This window comes from Chlorocebus sabaeus, chromosome 11, assembly GCF_047675955.1.
Source record: "Chlorocebus sabaeus isolate Y175 chromosome 11, mChlSab1.0.hap1, whole genome shotgun sequence".
NCBI classification, from domain to species: Eukaryota; Metazoa; Chordata; class Mammalia; order Primates; family Cercopithecidae; genus Chlorocebus; species Chlorocebus sabaeus.
Genome location: NC_132914.1, coordinates 20,741,895 through 20,765,089, shown reverse-complemented (window position 1 = coordinate 20,765,089; position 23,195 = coordinate 20,741,895). Strand labels below are relative to the sequence as shown.

The 23,195-nt window shown below is 38.5% G+C and overlaps 1 pseudogene; it reads right to left on the bottom strand.

Annotated features, from left to right (window-relative positions):
• Nucleotides 1–6,026: 6,026 nt before the first annotated feature.
• Nucleotides 6,027–7,694, bottom strand: LOC103218723 (T-complex protein 1 subunit alpha pseudogene; annotated as a pseudogene).
• Nucleotides 7,695–23,195: the final 15,501 nt, after the last annotated feature.

Sequence of the window (23,195 nt, the reverse complement as noted above, 5' to 3'; positions counted from 1 at the left end):
TCCATTATACAAAGTGGCCTATTCCATTCTGAGACAACTCTCACTGTTTCCATATTTTAGTGATATTAATATTTAGAAAATTGTGCCTTCTAGTAATGCCCACTGCTTAAGTCTAGATCTGTGTTCTGACAGACAATAGCAACCTCGGTACATGGAACTCTCTGATGGCCTCCCCTTGGCAGATATTCCTGATACCTAAAGAAATGCAGGCTTTGTATGCAGTGGAAACATCTTGATGTCACAGCCTTAATCTTTCTATTCTACCTCTCAGGGATAATCCTTTGCTCTCTCCACCCATGTATTTCACATTGTAAATTGTGAAAGTGAATCCTAACAGTAGGCCAAGATCCTTTCACCTGTTTCTAATCTGGGTAAAATATCTCAGAAAAACATTATTTGAGTCAGCACCGGTTACTAAAATGCCACCCTACATAAGTACTTGGGACTTGAATAGAATTTCAGTTGATGAATTCATATTTCTTAACTTTCCCTCATAGCAGATACTCTGCTCTGTCTCCCCAACCTCTAACCATTAGAGTCATAGAACATTTATGTGTTTTTCTTTTTTTTTTTTTTTTTTTTTTTTTGAGACACTGTCACCTAGGCTGGAGTGCAGTGTCACAATCTCAGTGCACTGCAACCTCTACCTCCCGGGTTCAAGCGATTCTCCTGCCTATGCCTCCCAAGTAGCTGAGATTACAGGCACCCACCAGCATACCCAGCTAATTCTTATATTTTAGTAGAGATGGGGTTTCACTATGTTGGCCAGGCTAGTCTCGAACTCCTGACCTCAGGCAATTTGCCTGCCTCTGCCTCCCAAAGTTCTGGGATTACAGGTGTGAGCCACTGTGCCCAGTCTATTTGCTTTTCTTAAGCAAATGAATTTTTTTCTTTGTCCTTCCAATATTCAAACATGAAGAACATCAGAGAAAGAAAGACATACAAATGGCTCTTGAGCTGATCCTCCTTGGCATTAGTAAAGGAAGAAGGGGTTTTCTTAAAGTTGTTATCTACCTACTTAGATATAGCAGAGCATAAAACAACAAAATCAGAGGATCTCTTTCAGATTCCGCACCCAACCATAGTGTGTTAACCTCCTATATGAACATTGACTCACCTTCTCTGGCCCAGCCCTCTGCATTAGCAGACAATACTAAGTATTCTTACTAGGCAGAATAGGTCATTTCCCCCCATGTACTCTTACCTTACTCTTCAACCTCAAACATTGTAGTTAATACTCTTTCTGTCCATTGTGAGTGGATTACAGAAAAAAAAAAAACTCATTGTCTTATTCCATATTGCAAAGAAAATGTATATACTGAACAACATTACTTCTTACTATATAATACTTGCACACAAAAATTCATGCTAGTAAATAGTATCTCCACCAAGCCCCTCAACTATGTGTGTGATCAATATAAAATGCCGTTAAGTCATTGGACATGAGTCAAAGTGGGAGTACAAGGCAGACCTCAAACGAACAAGAATTTCACTATCTCCCACACCCTACCACCACCACAGAGACAGAAAGAATGCTCATTCATCCTGTAGACAAAAACTGTATGGAGCAAACTTTCTCACAACGGGAAATCCTATCAGCCTTTCTTCTCTTCTGAGAGATTCCAACTATTTTTAGATTCAGTCAACAAATTATAAATAATTTAACTTAGTGATTATTGCTAAGGGAAGAAAAATTAATACATAACAATGGGTAGGTTAAAAAAAAAAAGGAAAAACAAGATCATGTCCTTTGCAGGGACATAGAGGGAGCTGGAGGCATTATCCTTAGTAAACTAATGCAGGAACAGAAAACCAAATGCTGCATGTTCTGACTTATAAGTGGGAACTAAATGATGAAAACACATGGACACATAGAGGGGAACAATACACACCGGAGCCTATCAGACAGGGGGAAGGTGGAAAGAAGGAGAGGATCGGGAAAAATAACTAGGCTTAATACCTGGGTGATGAAATAATCTGTACAACACACCCCCATGACACAAGTTTACCTATGTAACCTGCATATGTACCCCTGAACTTAAAATTAAAACAACAATAATAATATGGGTAGAAATCAACAGACAAAATATGATTTTTCTTTCACTCTCTGTTGCAGAGATTACCAGCTCCCTACCAAAGAGATTTTCTTCTTCCGTGGTGGTGTTCTGGAAAGTAGCTACCCAACTTTCATTTAGGATAGAGCCATGTGACCCGTGCTCACCAATGGAACATGAGCCAGAGTGAGTCACTTCTAGGCTGAAGTACATAAAGAGCAGTTGTGCCTTCCTCATCATTCTTTTTCCCCATCTGCTCACTGAAATTACAGGACTCTAATGTTTGCAGGAGATGGAAGACTGACAGGATGGAATAAGCTTGAGTTGCTGAATCACTGCCTGGAATGCCATCCACAAACACTCGATCTGGATTTTATGTGAGCAAGAAACATATTCTATCAAGCCACTGAACCATCAGCATTCACTTATTATAGCACCTACTAATTAATATTAATAATTAATACATCAATTCACCCACTTATCCTTTGGGAGATACCCCTAACCCCTACACTCTCTAATTTCAGTTGAATTATGCTGGTTCACCTCCAACTCTCCATAAAGAATATTGAATTGCTGGCTCTGCTATCATATACCTAAAAGCTACTGTGAGCAGGCAGTTTCTGGAAATCTAATTTTGATGAAAATTCATAAAGATCTTTGGACTTTAGCTGTGATCAGCCCTTTACTCTACAGACTATCATGAAGACCAGAGAGGAATGTCATGAACCTTAAGAACAGGCAGGCTCTTGCAAAATTTTCAGTCTGTAATGGGAAATGGCAGCTGGTATCCAAACCAAGCCTTCACCCTGGAGGAATCCTTTGTTTCCTGGTTGCAGTTGAAATACTGGACCTTTCTCTTCCTTTAAGCCTCAGATATATTTTCTCATGATCTCTCTTATTTCATATCTTCACACTGATAGTAAGGCCTTTTTCCTGTTTCCAAATCACTCCATGTCCTCTAGTGGAGTTTCATCTGTGCTGTTCTTAACAGCAGTTATTCCACACATTACAGTAGGCAAAGAACAAAGAAGAGAGAGAGGGTACTACTCATGAAACAGGAGTAGAGCCCAAATCACATCAGGTCTCATAGGCCATGGTAATGACTTTAGTCTTTACCCTCAGAGGAAAAATGAAGCCACTGAAGCACATTAAGTATGATGACGATGATATAATCTGTTTTGCTTTTCAAAAAAGATAGTTTTGGCTACAGGGTAGAGAACAGGTAAAGAGGATAATTAGAATGCTGTGACTGATCCAGTCAAGAGATGGTGCAACCTAAGTCAGAGAGTGGCAGTGGGATGGATAAATAACAGGCTTGTGATAAGGCCTAGATATGGGGAATAAAAAGATAAAGAAATGCTAATGGAAGTACCCAGATGCTAATGGTGCTGGGAATGATTTTAAACAACAGCACTTGCTCTACTGCTTTTATGTTTGCTTGTTTGTTTTCCTTACAGGTACTTTTTTCTTTTTTGAGACAAGTTCTCCCTCTGTCACCCAGGCTGAAAGTGCAGTGGCATGAACAGGGCTCAGGGCAGCCTCAACCTCCTCAAGTGATCTTCTCACCTTGGCCTCCCAAATTGCTGAGATTACTGGCATGAGCTACCACATGCAGTCTCCCTACAGGTTCTTTTTTTTTCTCTTTTTTGCAGTTCTCCTTGGCGGGGCTTTATTTAAAAGGTATGTTGCCTCCATAATTCATTAAGCTGAAGCTCGGTTTGGGCCAGCTTGGAACCCTAGATGGTTATTACAGAGCAACGGCAGATCAACAGCTCTCCCTTCTGCCAAGGTGGAGGGGACCGTTCTGCTTTAAAAGCAGCAAGAAAATGCTGAAACGTTGCACTCTGACTCAGTATGGTTCTGGATTGTGTTTCATTATTTAGCAGTAAAAGGAGAAAATATTTTAAAGACTCAGTTTCCCTCCTTATAAGTACTCCTTAAGCAATTGTCCTAAAGGATGGAAAAGTGTCTCTGAACACACATACACATACACACACACACACACACACACTCTCTCTCTCTCTCTCTCTCTCTGCTACCTGCAAGCCATTAGTGAACCATCCATTGCCAGACAGCTCTGCTCCTCCCTCTCCCCTTAGAGTTCTCTGCTTCCCCACAGATTATGAAAAAGCTGGAGACTCACAAATGTTCTTTAATTCTGATGTCAGTGCCCAGAAACACCATCAGATAACAGCTTAGGCCTGAGGGGCTCAATCTACTGATACCTCCCTCAATAAATGTTCTTATGGCTAGTTCTGCGAAGCAAGCTTTACCTACTACCACTTCCTCAGCAGATAACCCTTCCCTGACATTCTCTTGGACATGGGGGTTTTGTTGCTTCTCTCCTCTACATGTTCTCAGGCTCCAAGGGTGATCCTTCCTAGTTCCAACACCCCACTACCACCAACAATTCCAAGGACCACACGGATTCACTTTACCTCCTCTTCCTCAGAAGGACCAAAATTCCTTGGTGCCCATCATGTTGGAGTCCTTCCTCTGTCCTCTGTTCTTGGTCCTAAGGGAGTTTATTTCCTCCATGATGAGGGTGCAGACTCAGCTTCTCTCACTTTTTCTCTGGAACCTCCACTACATGGCAGATGTTAACTGAAAGAGAGAGAGAATGTAGCAATTTTTCCCCTTGGAAGTTTGCCTCAAATCAATCAATTTGCCATATTTAACATTCACGCTTTGTGCATATGCTAATAAATCATTAAAATTCATGTGGATTCTAACAGTTTTGGGTTTTCTTTCTTTTTCTATATTTTGTAATTCCTACTCAATTCTGTGAATTATAATGTTGCAACTGAAAGTAGTCACCAGCAGAAATATTCATTGTACACAGGACTGAAAAAAGGAATCTCAAGTTAAAAACTCCACCATTTGTTATATACATTTTGGCCTTGAGTAGTTCACAATTCTGTTTCTCTTTTCCCAGATGGAATACTTATTAACCTCAGATGCGTTTATGTGTTGTTGAACACAATAACAAAATATGCCCCCTAAAATGTCCAGATAACCTAAAGAACCATAAAGAAGTTAGGGACTTGGGAGGTCATCAGAGCCAAGCTCCCATGTCATAAAGACTCTCCTCCACATGTTATGCCTGAAAGAGCTGGGCATTTGGCTCCCATCTGCACACTTCAGAGGTCCAGGGACTCACTGTGAGATGAGCAGTCCCAGTGCTGGTTCCTGCTTCTGTTAGGAAAGTTTCTTTTACTGAAATAATATAAATATTCTCATCACTTTGACTTCTAGTTGCTCCAGAACACTGAAAAAAAAACTTATTTCCACTTCTGAATGATAGTGTTTAATTTCTGGCACACAGTTGAGTCTCCATGATGTCTTTTCTTCTCCAGATTGAGCACGTGCAGTGACCTCAATTCTCCCTTGGAGGTCAGGTCTTATCAATTTCTCCCGCCTCTACCCAGGTTGACTTCAACCACCCTGGGAACCCTTCTACCTCCTCTCCCATCATCTCACCATGATGGACTCCAAATTAGGAATGCCCCTGCAGCACCTAGACCCTAACACGGACCAGGAGACATGACGCAAATACCTTAGACCCAGGAATCTCATTAACCATTCTTAACCTCAGCACAGTTCTCTTAGTTTTAATTTTTTAAGCACCATTTAGCTACTCTTAAGCCTGTGCTTCACTAAAACCCAAACGCATTTTTGACATTTTGCTGCAAAGTTAAGACTTCTTCATCATATGCCTGTTAATTTTGAACTAACTGATGGACTTTACACATATTATATTACAAAGAACTGATTTCTGCCTAGTAAGATGTATGAATTCATTTTTTAACTTTTATTTTAGGTTCAGGGGCACATGTGTAGGTTTGTTAATACAGATGTCTGAATTTTTTTTTTTTTTTTTTTTTTACAGCTTGTTGTACTTTAATGTGTGATACTCAACTCAAGGTACAAGATAATTGCATTTAACATTGTTATAAACAAAGAGACATCAGATCAGTCATTAAGGGCTCCAGAGTGAATGGTATCTTCATAACCTCCATGTTTATCATCTTTACTTTCTGGATGTAATTTAATAAGATCACCAGTTCAAAGAATGATAATTGCAGCTTGTGTCGCAAATTTCAAACTCTTAACTTTAACTATGGTTGGTTCAAACATCCCTGCTCGTTTGTTGTCTCCACATTTACCATTGCTCAAATCAAGACCAATCCATTTTAGATTTTTACGTTCTGGGTTAACTTGAGCTTCATTACGAAAAGCTCTTAATTTGGTGACCAGATCTGTGGAGTCCTGGGCAGCATTAACTACCAGTGTATTAGGAATAACAAGAAGTGATCTGCAAACTCTGCAATAGCAAGCTATTCCTGAGGCCCCATGCTGGTTGCATAGTTTTCAAGATATATGGAAAGGGCTGCTTCTACAGCACCCCCGCCTGGAACTACAGATTTTGACTCGAAAACTCTCTTCACTACACAAACTGCATCATGTGAAGAGTGCTCCATCTCATCACACATGAAATCATTTGCCCCACGTAAGAAAATCGATGCAGATGTACGAGCCTTAGTGTTTTTAAGATCAGCTCATCATCACAAATTCTCTCCTGTACCACTTCTTCTGCCTGTCCCAACACTGCAGCTTCAAAAGTTTCTTCACCTTCCAAATTGGCCAGGATTGACAGAATAGTTGCTCCAGAAGCTTGAGCAATGCCTTTAAAACTCTTCTAACTGGCATAGCACCAGCCTCCACAACGTACTTCAGACACATATCATCAACTCCACCAGTGGTTAAAATAATGTTGGCACCAGTTGCCAGGATCTTCTGAATTCTCTCCTTGACGATATCCGATTGTCTTTGTCTAATTTGGTCCAGTTTTCCAGGGTCTGTAACGACCACTAAACACCAAGCTTCATTTTTGTTTTTTTGTTTTTTGTTTTTTGGCAGGCTAAAGTCAAGGCAAGCAACTTTTGCATTTATGATTCTCTTGGGCATGCCTTGGGATCCCACCACACAGTTGAGAGCATAGCCACTGATGTGCATACTCTCCATTTGACTTCTCCCATGGGCTTTCAAAATATTAAGAGAATTCACTAGATACTGTGGCTGGCCTCTTATATCTGTGTATTTAATAGCAAGTACAGCATCTACTACCGTGTTAGCAAAGAAATCATCATTTCTTCCTACGATTTTGGAAGACATGAATGTCTTAGCAGCATTAATCAGGCAATCTCTTCCCAGTTCATCTTTGTTAACAATTAGATTTTCATTGATATAACGCACTGCTTCCTTGCAAGCAAGTTGATAGCCACTAATAACTCATGTGGTATGAATTTTCTGTTTGACTAATTCATCTGCATTTTTTAGGAGTTCTGCTGCAATAATAACCACTGAGGTAGTTCCATCTCTCACTTATTTGTCTTGCAGATCAGCCAGCTCACAAAGAACGTTAGCTGCAGGATGTTCTACCTCCAGTAACTTCAGGATGGTTGCACCATCGTTGGTAATGGTTACGTCACCAATATCATCCACCAACATTTTATCCAGGCCAACTGGACCAAGAGAACTTTTTACAATATTGGCAATCAAAGCTGCAGCCATAACATTCTGGGAGCGGATTGCCTCCCCAGTTTTGCAGTCCCCTAACATGGACAAAGGCCCCTCCATCTTCACGGTGGCGGTACACATCGACTTCTGCTCACACCGCGGGCAACCAGTATCGCGGCCCCTCGGCCGACCAGCGACCACAGCAGTGGCGGCGACAGTGTAGGGCAGACCCGAGTGATGCCCCGGGAGCTGCTGGGTAACACTGCCCCACCCACTTCCCGGCTGCCCCAGTCGGCCGCAGGGCACGGCGGGAAGCAGATGTCTGAATTTTTATTTTGCCATTTGAAATATTAGCTCTTCTTCCCAACTTTCAGGCAACTATCAAAATACTAAACAGGATAGACAACAAAATTCTGTGACAACATTTAAATGTACGAAATGTATTTTATTACTAAAATATATAAAATTTAAAAATTAAATTTGAATTATGTACTTCAAAAATAAAAATTCCCAATGTACTTTCTGATGTGACTTCTGAGGTGAGTTTGCTCCCTGCACATAAGAGGATAAAAGTAAAATAGAAATAGTCATATTCACAATTGCCAACCTGAAAAACTTAATTTTGAAAGAACTTATTAAAACCGACTACAGAAAATGGAAGGACAAGAGGTATGCTGACATCCTATTGAAGGCATTTATTGTGCTGTGCAAGGAAATTTTAGATGCACTATTCTGTAATCCTTCCCAGCTTATAGGCTTTACTTGCATAGATGCCCAGACTAATGAAAATAGGTAACTGAATTTGATATTCATTTATTACAGCAATTTCAATGGGTCTTGCACTATTGAATATATATACAAAGACTTCTAGTCACACCTGTCAATTCAGTGATCTCAAAGAGCCTTTGAAACAATGACATAAAAACCAGATAGCAAAAGAAAACCAATTTGTTTCAGCAATTTAATGTGTCTTTGGTTATGTTTCACAGATAAATATGGGCATATGCATTCTGTCCTGAGACATATGTATATATAGAATTGCTTAACTGTAATGCATTTAGCAGTAAATCTATGACCTAATTATTGCTATAAATTCATTACCAAAGCCTTTCCCTTTCACACACCAAGCGAAAATATAAACCTTGCACCATTATGAATTCTAACTGCAGCCAAACACATCTAATTATAATCAGTTGCAGTAAACTCCCACTCTGCATTAGGCATAATTAACCATGTGATAAATAATCAGTATAATAACATTTAATGTGCTGTGATAGCATTTCTAAACTATTCATGTGAATGCTAGAAAATAGAATGTACTTCAATTCTAACCAATGTTTTTAACCCTTTCGTGATTGAAATTTCATTCAGTGCCTTGTAAGAGAAATTTTAGTGCACTCACTCAAAAGTGCAAAATTGGATAAGCTTAAGGACATCCTTATGTACGTTGTAATAAAAACATTTTCTACTGTCATCAAAATATTATCTACTTTAATAAAGTTTAATAGTAAATTACACCTCTACAAGTGTAGTCACTTTCTAAATTTTTAAGCATTGTCCCTAGCATGGCCAAGATTTTTCTTGGCATAGTAGAGGACATAATTAGTAATAATTTTTTAATTAATGAATCTGCAGTTAAAGAAAGGTGTCACACCTGGTTTGTTTCAATAATAAGTGATAACCATAATAATTAAACGTCTTCTCTATCCTTAAAAAGAATAAAATATGTCTATTCTATGGAAGAATATCCTTTTATTCCAGCACATAACATTTTTTATCACCAACACTAATATTTTCTTTTTTATTCCTATGACACCAATGTCAATTTGGAACAATATAAAATAATATTTCTGATTTTCATGTCCTTTGTTCAACTTTAAGCTAATTTCTCTCATGTCATTAAATGACAAAATGATAATAGCACCTATCAGAACTCCCTGTTTCTATTTTATAAATATGACAATAAGCCCTACGGAATTGCAAATGTTAGTTGGTTATACTGTAATTTTGTTTTGCATTGTAATCATGCTTAAAAATGGATCTTAAACTAGGGTTTACAATTTTTTTCTTCTGGGCAGAAAGTGTCATAATAATATTTGCTGTAGTGAACCTTGACCTATATTTTCATTATAAACATGGTTATATGTTACATTTAATTACTTGTCTCTTTTTTTCCTCTCTCTTTGCTCCACAAGACTTTAGCCTGGTAATCTCTATGGCTCATCTTTATATGCTATTCTGAATTAACTCTTAATTAATCAAAGTTGCCAAGTGAATGCTCTTTCATGTTATCTATGCAATCGCTATCTGTGTTTCCACTTCATCAACTGAGGGGTTCTTCCAGAAGAGCTGGTAGAGTTAGAGTAATTCATTCACATTTCCACACAATTATGTACAAATTCAGATAGATAAATATGAAAGACAATATGCTTCTCACGAAATTTAACCTGTAACCTTGTCGTTATTACGCATGTTCTTACTGACTCACCTAGTTGTCCACAAAAAATAAAGTAAATGTCACTGAGGAGTTGCTGTCTCCTCTGTATACAGAGAGAGTTGCTGTGGATCTAGCTAAAGGATCCTACTTTTATTTCTACTTTGTTACTGTTTATAAATGAAGCTGATACAAAAATTAAGAAATAAATAAGGAAACTACATAAAAGTACTATTAAAATATATTTACTCTCAAAAAGCATATGCCTCTTGAATATTATAATGGGGGACGTGAGAGTGGAAATAAAATATTCTGTGAGAGGAGGCTCCTCATCTGTTGGCTTTATTGCAGTTCTGCCAAAACATTCTTTTATGCCAGAAAAACATAGGAACATAGGCCATTTATTTCATGTAGACCAAGCCCTGTGCTGGGAATACAAACATGAATAATATATGGTCTCTGCTCTCACAAGACTCACTTTTTAATTAGGGAAACTGACTAAAGTACATAAAATATAACTACAGGACACTGTGATCATTGCTAGAGGCATACCATGGAGGAAGTGATTGCTAGAGTCAAGAAAGAACAGTCTGATAAAGAAATGAAGAGTTCTAAACTAAGAGGAAAGCATATGCAAAAATACAAGTGAATGTATGTAACAGCCTGATCTATCTGAGGAGGTGGCCGATAGTTTCCTATGGCCAGAGTGCTGCAAGCCTGTGACCAAGGGATGGAGAATATAAGGGAAGAAGACAGTGGGAGGAAGTTGCCAGCATGCAAACCCCATGCTGACCTCCAATTGATGATCTCATTATTTATTTCCTGTCCATCACCCCATTCCTGCATTCCCTTCTTTCCTTATTTACTCAGCTTAGATGCCGTGATCCATCATTATGATCACAGTTCACAAACACCTTCTGATCCTTTGTCTGTTTCTTCCTGTGCCACGTTCCCAGAGCAAAACCCAAACGCTGGTTAACTACTCCCTTCTTCTTCATCCACAGCTACATCAGAGTAGCTGAGCTGGAGGAAAACAACACAAACACAATCTTTTTTTTTTTTTTTTTTTTTTTGAGACAGAGTCTTGCTGTGTCACCAGGCTGGAGTGCAGTGGCGTGATCTTGGCTCACTGCAACCTCCACCTCCCAGGTTCAAGTGATTCTCCTTCCTCAGCCTCCTGAGTAGCTGGGACTACAGGCATGCGCCACCATGCCTGGCTAATATTTTGTATTTTAGTAGAGATGGGGTTTCACTCTATTGGCCAGGATGGTCTCGATCTCCTGACCTTGTGATCCTCCCACCTCAGCCTCCCAAAGTGCTGGGATTACAGGCATAAGCTATCATGTCCAGCCGCAAACACAATCTTATTAGCACCATCATAATCATGCAGACTCACCTGAGGTTACATTTTTTATTATAAATCTCAGCAACACAATTACCTTTTTCTCATAGTTTGTTCTTCCCCTCAACAACCTATCTAATACCTTCCTTCTCTTAAAACATCCAACAGCTCCTCCTCATCCATCTCCCTTATTTCAATGAGAAAATAACAGGGATCAAAAGAAAAACTACACCATTTCCCGTCACTTGTTTATACCAGTCACTTGCATCTCTGCCTCTAATCTGACTTGTCTCTTGTAAAACTAGACAAAAAATAAGCGCTCCCCTCTACATCCACTTGTACACAGGATGCCATCCTCTCCTGCCTACAGTAGCTGAAACAATAGCTTGTGAAACTAACCTATTTCCCTGTTCTCCTACATCAATCATTCCTTTCTACTAACTCCTTCCCATTAATTCAAACGTGCTGTAATATGTCCCATATTTAAATTACTTTCCTTTATTTCATGTGCCATTCCAGCTGCTACACCATTTTTATAATTTTTATTGTAGCAAAATTCCTTGGATATATTGCTCATATGAACTCTCTCTACTTTCTCACCTCTTGTTCTCTTTTTAATCTACTTTTATCAGATTTTTATCTCCATCACTCTACTGAAATTTCTTTTATCATGGTTTTTAACGGTCTCCATTTTACGAAGTGAATAAGCAACTCTCAATTTTCATCTTATTCAGCCTACTTTAAAAAAAAAACTTCCCTTCTAAAATCATATTCTTCATTGGACTTTGAGGACCCCCTCCTTCCCTGGTTTTTCCTGTACCTCACTGACCACTTTCTCATAGTCCTCTCTGTTGGTCCCTCCTCCCCTTCTGACCTTGGCTCAATGCTCTATCATTGGTCTTCTTCCCTAATGACACACTTCCTCTAGATATCTCATCTAGCTCCAGAACTTTGAACACTATCTATACAGTGAGTTTTATCTCCACTTGCATTAGTTATTTATTCCTGCATGACAAATTACCCCCAATCTAGAGACATAAAACAATACACATCTATTATCTTTGTTTCTGTGATTTAGGAGTTTGAGAATAGCTTAATTGAGTGTCCCCAGCTCAAGGTCTCCATAAAGTTACAGTCCTCTGAAGATTCCAAGGGCTGATGGATCTGCATCCAAGCTCACCCAGAGGGCTGCTGGCAGGACCTCGCACAGGGGCTATGCCACTGGGCTGCCTCACAACAGCTATTTTTAGCTATTCTCAGCTAAAAATTTTGAGAGAATGCTCAAGACAGAAGCTACAGTCTCTGTGTACCCTAATCTCAGGGGTGATGTATCATTACTTCTACTATATTCTATTTATTAGAAGCAAGTAGTGAGTCCAGCCCACACTCAAGAAAAGGTGATTACTCAAGAACATGACTATCAGGAGATGGGGATCAGTGAGGACCATCCTAGAGACTGCTTATCACACCACCTCTCCCACCCTTGAGCTTGGCTTATAAATCCATTGGGCTTGAGCCTCACATAGGGCCCATGTGTAGTCTTCTGCCTGTCCATCTTCTGACTATGATGCTGTCTCTGGTCTAACGCACTGGAGCATGGCAGGGGTAGCAGTAGTGGCAAATGCTCTTAATTCATTGACCACCTCCTCTACTGCTGGCCCCAGGGTAGTTCCCCACTCCTTCTGTAGTCTCAACATTCCTCTAGGGGTATCTACATGTATCTCCTCTGAGGGATTTCAAGACCCTTGCTCTGCAATACTTAAACAGGCCCTTCTGATTGATGTCCTTGCCTCTGAGCAATGTGGCAAGGCCATGTTCTCCTGGGTCAGCCTGAAGCCATAGTGAATGAGGGAGAGAGGTTCCTGATGTGAAGAGAACTATTCTTACTTTGCTAGTGGTCCTTTTCACTCCTCCTCATTGGTGGTGGCATACGGAAGGCAGTGATGGGGTCAACACTGAAAAAGATCACATTTGAGGAATGTATGATTACAACCTAAAAGAGTTGAAGAGAAGACATAGTTGGAAGATATGGTATTTTACATTTACATTATAAAATTCTAAAAAGTAAATTTAAAATGACCAGAAAATGAATTATTGTTAACATTTACCTGCATCCTCTGGGCAAGACTTGCATTTGTGATTATCACCAACAAAGCACAGTAACTTCAGTAGGGTAATTGGAAACCAGTATTCACCCAAACTACAGAGGATAATGCAGGAACATGAATAATGATGTTCACATTAAATAAATGGTATGAAGAACCTTCAGACAGACGCAAGATTTATTTTGTTTCAATACGAGCAGGATCCTAAGAACCATGGCATTTTGAGTGACAGCAGCATTGCTACTTTATTCTCATGGTAGATTGCTGTGAACTGAATGTTTATGCTCCCCACCCTCAAATTTATATATCAAAGACTTACATTTGAGCTTTCTGATGGTGTATTAGTCTGTTTTCATGCTGCTAATAAAGACATACCCAAGACTGCATAATTTATAAAGGAAAGAGGTTTAACTGACTCACAGTTCCACATGGTTGGGGAGGCTTCACAATCATGGCAGAAGGGAAAGGAGGAGCAAAGTCATGTCTTACATGGCGGCAGGCAAGAGAGCTTGTGTAGGGAAACTCGCCTTTATAAAACCATCAGATATCATGAGATTTATGCACTATCACAAGAATGGCACAGAAATACCTGCCCTCATGATTCAGTTACCTCCAGCTGGATCCCTCCCATGACATGTGGGAATTATGGGAGCTATAATTCAAGATGAGATTTGGGTGGAGACACAGCCAAACCATATCAGATGGTATTAGGGGTGGGGTCTTTGGGAGGTCATTACATTTATATGAGGTCATGAAAGTGAGGCTGCCATGATGGGATTAGTGTCCTTAGTGCCATTATTGCAAAGGTAAGAGAGAACAGAGCTCAACTCAATCTCTCTCTCTCCCCTCTCTCTCTCTCTCTCTCCATTCCCCCCATCTCTCCATCATGTAAAGATACACCAAGAAGGGGCCATCTGCAAACCAGGAAGAAGGCCCACACCAAGGATCATGTTTACAACATAAATCTGTTTATATCACTCCTCTGCTAAAAAAAGCAATAAATACATGAAATCAAACTTCACAATTGCTTCTTGTCACACATAGAATAAAATCTAAAGCCTAAAATACCTGACCTCCAGCTCTTCTAATATCTTCCTCCTTTCTCCTTTATAAGGTGTACAAAAAACACCACCTCCTCAAAGAGACCTTCCCTGATTACTCTCATCTAGTCTTTTTCAATCTGTCATTCTCTAGCTCCAAATTTTCTATATTTTCTTCATAACACATCACTATCTGAGTCAACGCTGTATCTTGTAAAGTGATTTTATTTTATTCTGGTCTGTCTCTCCTGTTAAAATGTAAGTTTAATTAGGACTGTGACTGTTTATCTATTCACTACTGTAATAACAGTACCTAGAAGAGCTCCTGGGACATAGTAAGCACTGAAAATATTTATTGTATTTGATAAAGTAACTGTTTTATGGCATACCACAAAAGATGTGTGTTTATAGAGCTATGGAAACACACTGAGGAGTAATTAACACCAATGGTCATGGTCAAATGCAACCTGCACATGAATGCCAGATTAATACCCGACTTCCTGTTTTTCTTAATACTACACAAATGACAAGCATACTCAGATCACTCCCCTGTTTGGAAAATCTTAGAATCTTCACATTTATTATAGAATACATTTCAAACTCATTCACATAATATTCACAGTTATTCTCAGTCTTCCCCTACCTTATTCTCCCCAACTCTAAGTTTTCATCTCTTAATTTTTTTGAGTCATTATAAAATTTCAGTCTTCTCATATTGTTTTGCCCATCTGAAAGATCTTCCATCCCCTATCTTCCCCCACAAACTTGTTTCTACGTATAGAAGTCCACATCCTTTAAAGTGATGCCCAAGCTTTCTGCTGCTCTGTTGCACATTCCCAACTACTCCCAGAGCTTGCTTGTCCTCCTCCTGTGTTCTCAGCAACTGTGCTTATTTTTTATTTGCATCACGCATTTGGCACTTAGCATTTTCTTTAGTGAATTATTAGTTACTTTTTATGTTTCATGACATTTCTGCTCAACTAAGTGTAGATTAGCTGAAAAGGACAAATACTTAAATCGTTTGTGACAGTCACAAAATTAGGGCTAGAGTAAATGTCCAATAAATTAGCATTGGTTGACTAATAAGTGGACACAAATACTGCATGTAAATGACTGATATTATACTGGGGAATAATATGTAAATGACTGATATTATACTGGGGAATAAGCTCATCTACTAAGGACTATTTTGAGTCAAGTTAACATATTTTAGGAAGAGTGAGCTTAAATTGGAAATTTACATTACTTGAAATAAAAAGACTAAGACTCAAAGGATTTTTCTTCAAATAAATAATATAAAAACATAATATTGATAGTAAATTGCAGAGAAAATGAAGATCTGTTTTTCCCAAACATAGGAATGGATCTGTAAATTTTTCTGGGAAGTTGTTCACCAGACTATGAAAACTTGCTCATCAATTCTTTTTCTTCCTGTCTTTAATTTTTAGAGTAAGTCCGAAACATCAAGATGTTGATCCTCAGTCAACAGAAAAGTCTTCATTCCTTGACTCTGCATGCCTTTTGAACTTTGAGGAAGGCAAAGAGTACTCCTTTGCATTTGCAGGTTGTGTTTCCATACCAAGTGCCCCTGCGATGGCTCTAAAGAGAGTCCTGAGAAGAGCTTCCCCAGAATGACAGCAGATGTGACACTCATGTGTTTCTCTGATGTTCATTCTCTTGAACTTGATTTAATTTACTCTATTAACTCTTTCTAAAAGAAGAACAGTGTTCTTGGCTCAAAATATTATTTTGTTTTATTTTGCATAAATTTGCATAATGAGGCACTAACTCAAAATATGGATAACAAAATCAAGTAAATGCATTAGTCAACCTACGGTAATTGTATTCAAGTTCAACATGGGTGGCATTATACACGTAAAATGCCTACAACTTTCAAATTAATCACAACCTCTATTGAGAAGAGGCAAGGGCGGTGCTGAAGAGCACTACTTAGCAAAGCTGTGAAGAGAGCCCCTGGAGCTATTCTGTTTTTGCTAAATAACTCCACAGAAGACTGGGAGGGGCCCTGTTTTCCTACCAGTGCTATGAGCTATGCTCACACAGCTCAAACTTTATCCCTCCTGTGAACGTATCTGAATAATCTCTGTATTTTTAGGACCCAGCATGGTTTCCACAACACAGTCAGATGATCTCTTCTTTCATTTGAAATTATTCAGTTTTTCCCTAATTCATAAACTAGTTTTTCTGAAAGTGTAGTCTACTGATCACCTCCATCAGAATTATCTGCAACTTCTACACCAGCACTCTGAGGATAAGATCTACAACTTTAATTTTAAACAAGCTTCCTGGGTATTTCTCATTGACATGGAAATGTTTGAGACCCATTCCTACATAAGCACACACATATAGATCACATAACACACATTTCTCATTCTGAGAGAAAAGTACACTAAGCAGAGGTCAGAAAGTAAGATTTGTTTTTCCTTTTTTTATTCTCAATTTAGGATTTTTCAGTTAGTCTTTTGTATCAGTTTCTAAAAGGAATGATTATCCACCCTGGGGGAGACCTATTTCCTAGGTAAATAAGGAAAAATGGTAACACCTTTTTTAAAATCTGCTTTGCATTTGCTATTCATTGGCAAATTTGTCCTATGACGAATTAGAACCCATCATGTTCCATAAAATTCTTCTTCACGCCCATCTGGAAATGTAACATGTTTGAGTCACATAATTTCTCCAATCAAGGGCCTTACCATTTGGAGATGATTGAGAGTACACAAAGGAGAAAATCCTACAAAGTCAAATATTTTCAGGCTGTAGAAATTAATACTTGAGATCACAGTTTAACCAAATACTTTCATTAAATACAGTAAAGGGCACCGACATTTTCCAGTACTCTTTGTCATGAACAAATTTTTCAAGTCCAGTTGTCCTTGATGTTGCTGGGGGTTTTTTATAGCCCTTCTGTAGAGACTTTCTTTCCAGTGCTGGAATGGTTTATGAGAAGAGCTGATTGTAAAGGTCTGTCTCAAATAAGTAATTTCCATGTGGGCAGATGTTGTGCTGGTTTTCTGCCTGCTTTGCTGTCAGTCATTAAAATATCTAAAATCAGCAATTTTTTGACAAATATCAAGTAATTAAATGATTATAGCTCTAGCTAACTTTTCAAAAAAAAATTAATAAAGGCCCTGTCAAGTGGATAAGTTCATGTAGTCTCCTTTCTTAATTGCCCAGAAGTGCTTCTAATAACGTGAAAGCTTTTGCTGAAAGAAGAGCTCTTAATGATGAAATGTAGAATGCTTTAAACAAGTATCATCTAAATTAGAAAATAAAAACATCAAGTTCATTAAAAGAAGTATACTACCCAAAGATTTGGGGCCAGGACGAAATCAACAGGCTATTCAGTGGTTTCTGAGGACAAAAAAAAAAAAAAAAGAAGTCCTTTGTATTCAAAAACAGTACACATGACTGCTCCTTTGTGCCCTTTGAGTTTGTTTGCCTGTAATTGTGATCAGTTCATATTAATTTATCCACACTCTCTCCCTTGTTTCCCCTTACTTGTGGTTCAGGGCTTTATAGGCCATTGCCAAAATGAGAAAAGAATCATGTTTGAGCCTTAATGATTGCATCATATCATAATCATCATCATCATCATCATTATCATCATCACAGAATATTGAAAAACAAGTAACAAGAGCATTAAATATATTTTTGGAAAAAAAATATAGTTTCTAACTCTTTAATCAATGCAGTAACAGTAATGGCTAACATTTATTCAGTGCCAAGAAATGTTCTAAGACTTTAATCCTCAAAACAATTTAGTGAATTAAGTAATATTATTATGCCTATGTTAAAGAAGAAAACTGAGGTACAAAGAAGTTAAATATTTTGCTAAGGTCGTATGGCTGGTAAATACTACAGTCAGGACTCAAAAGTAGGCAGGCTAGCTTCAAAGTCCATACTCTTTACCACTGTTCAATGGTGGTATGAAGCAAATTAAATTGGTACAATAGTATGGACTTGAGAGCTTATTATCAGACCTCTAAACTGAGCTTACCAGTCATGAGTAAGTCTTACATAACAATTTAGATGTATACTCAAAGGTCTTCATAAAATCAAAGCAGAATCATTTTTATCTGATATAAAATATGCCCTAGAGTTGCAGAAAGGTCTAATTTATAAGACTAATGTAAGAGATCAACTAAATAAGTATTATATTTATTATATTGATCAAAATTAGCTGTAATACAGTTATAGGAGTCTACTGTAAGAGTCCAAGTAAAAGATAATATGATATAACCAAGGGCAAAGATAGTATAGGGATAAAGTGGAGAAGAGGCATAAGAAAGGTATTAAATAGAATGTGTAAATAAGACTTGTGAATTGATTAGATATTTGGAGTAAGAATGAGTTCTGGTAGTTACAGTCTCTGCGATGAAGAATAGAAAAAGGAGGTATGCATATAGGTCTAGGTCAAATGGGGAGACAGAAATCACATAGTACTTTAAACAAAGAAATGTTAACACATAAATAATGGATAACTTACTACTTTGAAGACAACAGAAATGGTAGATATCAGTAGCAGCCACTACCTCTGGGGCTTGGACAAAACACCTGAAGAAGCAACAAATCTGAAAGAGACGTCTATCTCCCACCAAAGTTGAATTCCAGACCTTGACTCAGAAAGGCAGCCATGGCCCAGTAATGATAAAGTATTTTGCTAGCATCCCACACCAGCAGAACACATCAGGATTTCAATGACTGGGATGCTGGAGGGAACCACACATGAGAGGTGCCAGGATGCAGAAACCACTGGAAAGCTACTCTAGGGGTACTGAGGAAAGCAGCTCACAGGTAAGTGTCATACACTGCTGGCTGCTGGCCATGGTGTGCTGCTGGAGCCTATAAAGAGGAGCGCATGAACCAGGAAGAGAAACCTCTCCTTCCTGTAGTGCCCTTCAATACTCACTACTGACAAAGCTTAACATCATGCCAGCTGACAAGGGAGAAATGTTGACAGGGTCTAGCTGTCAACATTATCACAGAGAAGGCAATAAAGAGAAGAACTGGAGCTGAGAAGCAATCAACTGAAAACTGGCACAGCATGTGCAGGAACCATGTGAATTCTATTATAGACCTTTTGAGTTTGAGATGCCTTTTTTAATACCCATATTGGATTAATGGGTCTTGAAATCTAGGGAACAGCTTGAACTGAAGGTACAGATTTTTAGACTATCAACAGATAAGTGGCAGGTAGATCCTTCGACATGGATGAAAATGGGTTTTTGAAAAGAAAAAAATGCCAAGGGCACAAGGAAAACAGCACATATCTAAAGCAGGCATAGAAAAAAGAGCCTACAAAGGAAACCAGTAAATAAATCACAAGAACAGATTTATGGTTAAAATGTGTGATGCAAAAGAGTTGAATGACTTAAAGTGTTACATAAAAGAAAAACTGAAAATTTTCATTAGATTTGACAAGAGGTAAATTTAGTAAAAGAACTTTCATGTACCGGTAATAATGAAACCAAACTGTAATAGGTCATGAATAGTGAGGAAATAGAGAAAACATATATATTTTTTTTCACTAGGGTGGTAATTCAAAGAGAATGAAGTGTGAATGGAGACGTTGTTTTGTTTGTCTGCTTTGGTATGAGAGAGAGAGAAAAAAATGAAAAAATGGTAATGTGAAAGAAGTTTGAGCATGCGAAAGAATCCAATGCAAATCAGAAGATCCAGGAAAGACAGGAGACAATTGATGAAATGGGTACTGCAAAAGGGAGCACCTAGATTAAGGGAATCAGACTCAAACAGGAGTAAAACCATCTCTTCTACGGAAAGTTTTCAATTAGTGAACACAAATAAATGGCAGAACTTGCATCCACTCTAAAATAAACTTACTATACCACCCAACTCACATACAATACATTCATTGAATTTTGAAGCTTGAAAAGAACCCAGAGCCTCTCAAATGCTGATCCACAAACCAGTAATGTCAGAATGGCATGAAGGAAGCTCTCTTTCTAAGGATGCCTTGGGAGCTAATATAAAAGACAGGGGGTGGAGCGGGTGCGGTGGCTTATGCCTGTAATCCCAACACTGAGAGGCTGACGGGGGCGGATCACGAGGTCAGGAAATCGAGACCGTCCTGGCTAACATGGTGAAACCCCAGTCTCTACTAAAAACACAAAAAATTAGCCGGGCATGGTGGCGCACACCTATAGTCCCAGCTACTTGGGAGGCTGAGGCAGGAGAATGGCCTGAACCCGGGAGGTGGAGCTTGCAGTGAGCCGAGACGGCGCCACTGCACTCCAGCCTGGTGACAGAGCAAGACCCCATCTCCAATGAATGAATCAATGAATGAATGAATGACAGGGGGATCCTAGCAACCTACTTCAACCAAAGCAGACTCCTCTTTTCCTATTTGACATGTTCTGTTTCCTTTCCCTATTTCATTCAAAGAAAAATTCAGCTATAACACTATGTGAAAGTTATGTTTAGTCCAGCCCATTTATTTTACGGATGAGGAATCGGGAGACTAGAGAGGAGAAGTAACTTGTCCAAAATTCAAGGGCTACTCTAACACTAGAACATAGGTCTTGGTTTATTACCAGTAAGAATCTAATTAATTTATCACTTCCCTAAATTTAAACATTTATGCCACTAGCAATTTTAGTCCAAATAATTTTGACCTCAAACCTCACCCCTCTCCTGATATGGTGACATCCTGCACCATAATTCAAGAATAATCAAGACATCATATGTCTGTGCCCTCTTTTGTGTTTGTTTTACAGACACGCATTCAGAAATAACTATTCTAATGACATTTCTAGACTCATAAATAAGAAATGTACCCAAGGAACTGATTGCAGTCTTCTGCCATATCAATTTCCCAACTATTCAAGTCATATTATTTTCTATTTCTTTTGCAAAGAATAAAAAGTCCACCACAATCTCCCTTGAAAAATAATCTTCAAAATTATTTTCTTCTAACTTTCACCACAAGCAAACAAATGAAACAATATAGAAACTTTCCAGAATGGTGCAGCTACTATAGAAAGCATTATGAACGTTCCTCAGATTAAAAATAGAACTACCTACTACATTATCCAGCAGTCCTTCTTCAGAGTATTTACCCAAAATAATTGAAATCAAGATCTCAAAGAGATATTTGCACTCCCATGTTCATTGCTATTTACAATAGCCAAGACATGGAAACAACCTAAACGCACATTAACAGATGAAAATAAAGAAAACGTGGCATATGCATACAATGGAATATTATTCAGCATTAAGGAAGCGGATCACGAGGTCAGGAGATCGAGACTATCCTGGCTAATACGGTGAAACCCCGTCTCTACTAAAAAATATAAAAAACTAGCCAGGCGAGGTGGCGGGCGCCTGTAGTCTCAGCTACTCGGGAGGCTGAGGCAGGAGAATGGCGTGAACCCGGGAGGCGGAGCTTGCAGTGAGCTGAGATCCGGCCACTGCACTCCAGCCTGGGAGACAGAGCGAGACTCCATCTCAAAAAAAAAAAAAAAAAAAAAAAGAAAAAAGAAAAAAATCTTGCAATATGCAACAACATGGATGTATTTTGAGGACATTATGCTACGTGAGATAAGTCAGTCATAGAAGGACAAATATTGCATGATGCTATTTATCAGAGGTATCTAAAACAGTGAAGCTTGTAGAGGCAAAGAGTAGAATGCTAGTTGCCAAGGACTAGGAAGCAGAAAATAGAGAGTTGCTAATCAAACATCAAAATAGATATAAACTTTCGGTTATGCAAGATGAATACATTCTAGAGATCTGCCATACCACATAGTGCCCATAGTTAATACTTTCTTGTACACTTAAAAATCTGTGAAGAGGGTAAAGCTCATGTTAAGTGTTCTTATCACAATAAAATAAAATACAGCAAAAAAGTTTAATTAAAAATAAAAATATAAAAACTCTTACGGTCAAACTTCAGGATTTAAGGAGAGGACTATTGGAATCACCTTAGGAGAATTTTACAAAATATACATCCCCATGCTCTGACCAATATATGCTGATTGGTTATTAGAGCCTGGTGAGGAGAGTAGGGAAAATGGATATGAGAATTGGAATTATGAAATTTAAAACTCTCTTCAGATGATGTTATGTTTCCCTAGCAATTGATTCAACTGAACATCTTCTTCTCAGTCCTCTTGTTTATTCTTCCATGAAGATAAAGGGAAATTTTACACATTATTGTTAATTATTCACTTTCTGTGTCACTAACTGGTAAAACAATGTGAAAAGCACATTATGATAAAATAGAAAAAAGTCATCCAAGTCCAACAATGAACAACTGCTGTGAGATGATCTAAGATTGTCCTGCCCAATCTGATTCTCATAGGAAAAGGAGGTATAAATGACAGACTGGAAATCTATCATACAAAAAGGAAATGTTTGTGAACTGGAACTTGGATTAAGGGAGTTGTTTTTGACCGTTTCATTTTGTTGAGATCAGTATGTTGCTCTGCTATCCAAATGACACAGAGGTAGAAAAGCAGTTGCCTAGTGAGAAGATTCCAGGGAACTGTGAGACCTTCAGAAATTTCCAGAGCCCATATCAAACCTGGACAGGCTCTATAACCACATGCTACTAATTGTAGCCACTCATGACTTAACTTGCTAAGTGACTTTCCATGCTGTTGTAAAAGGGAAACAAAAACAGTTTTTAAATATAAACATTTGTCTCTCAGTTCACTGCCC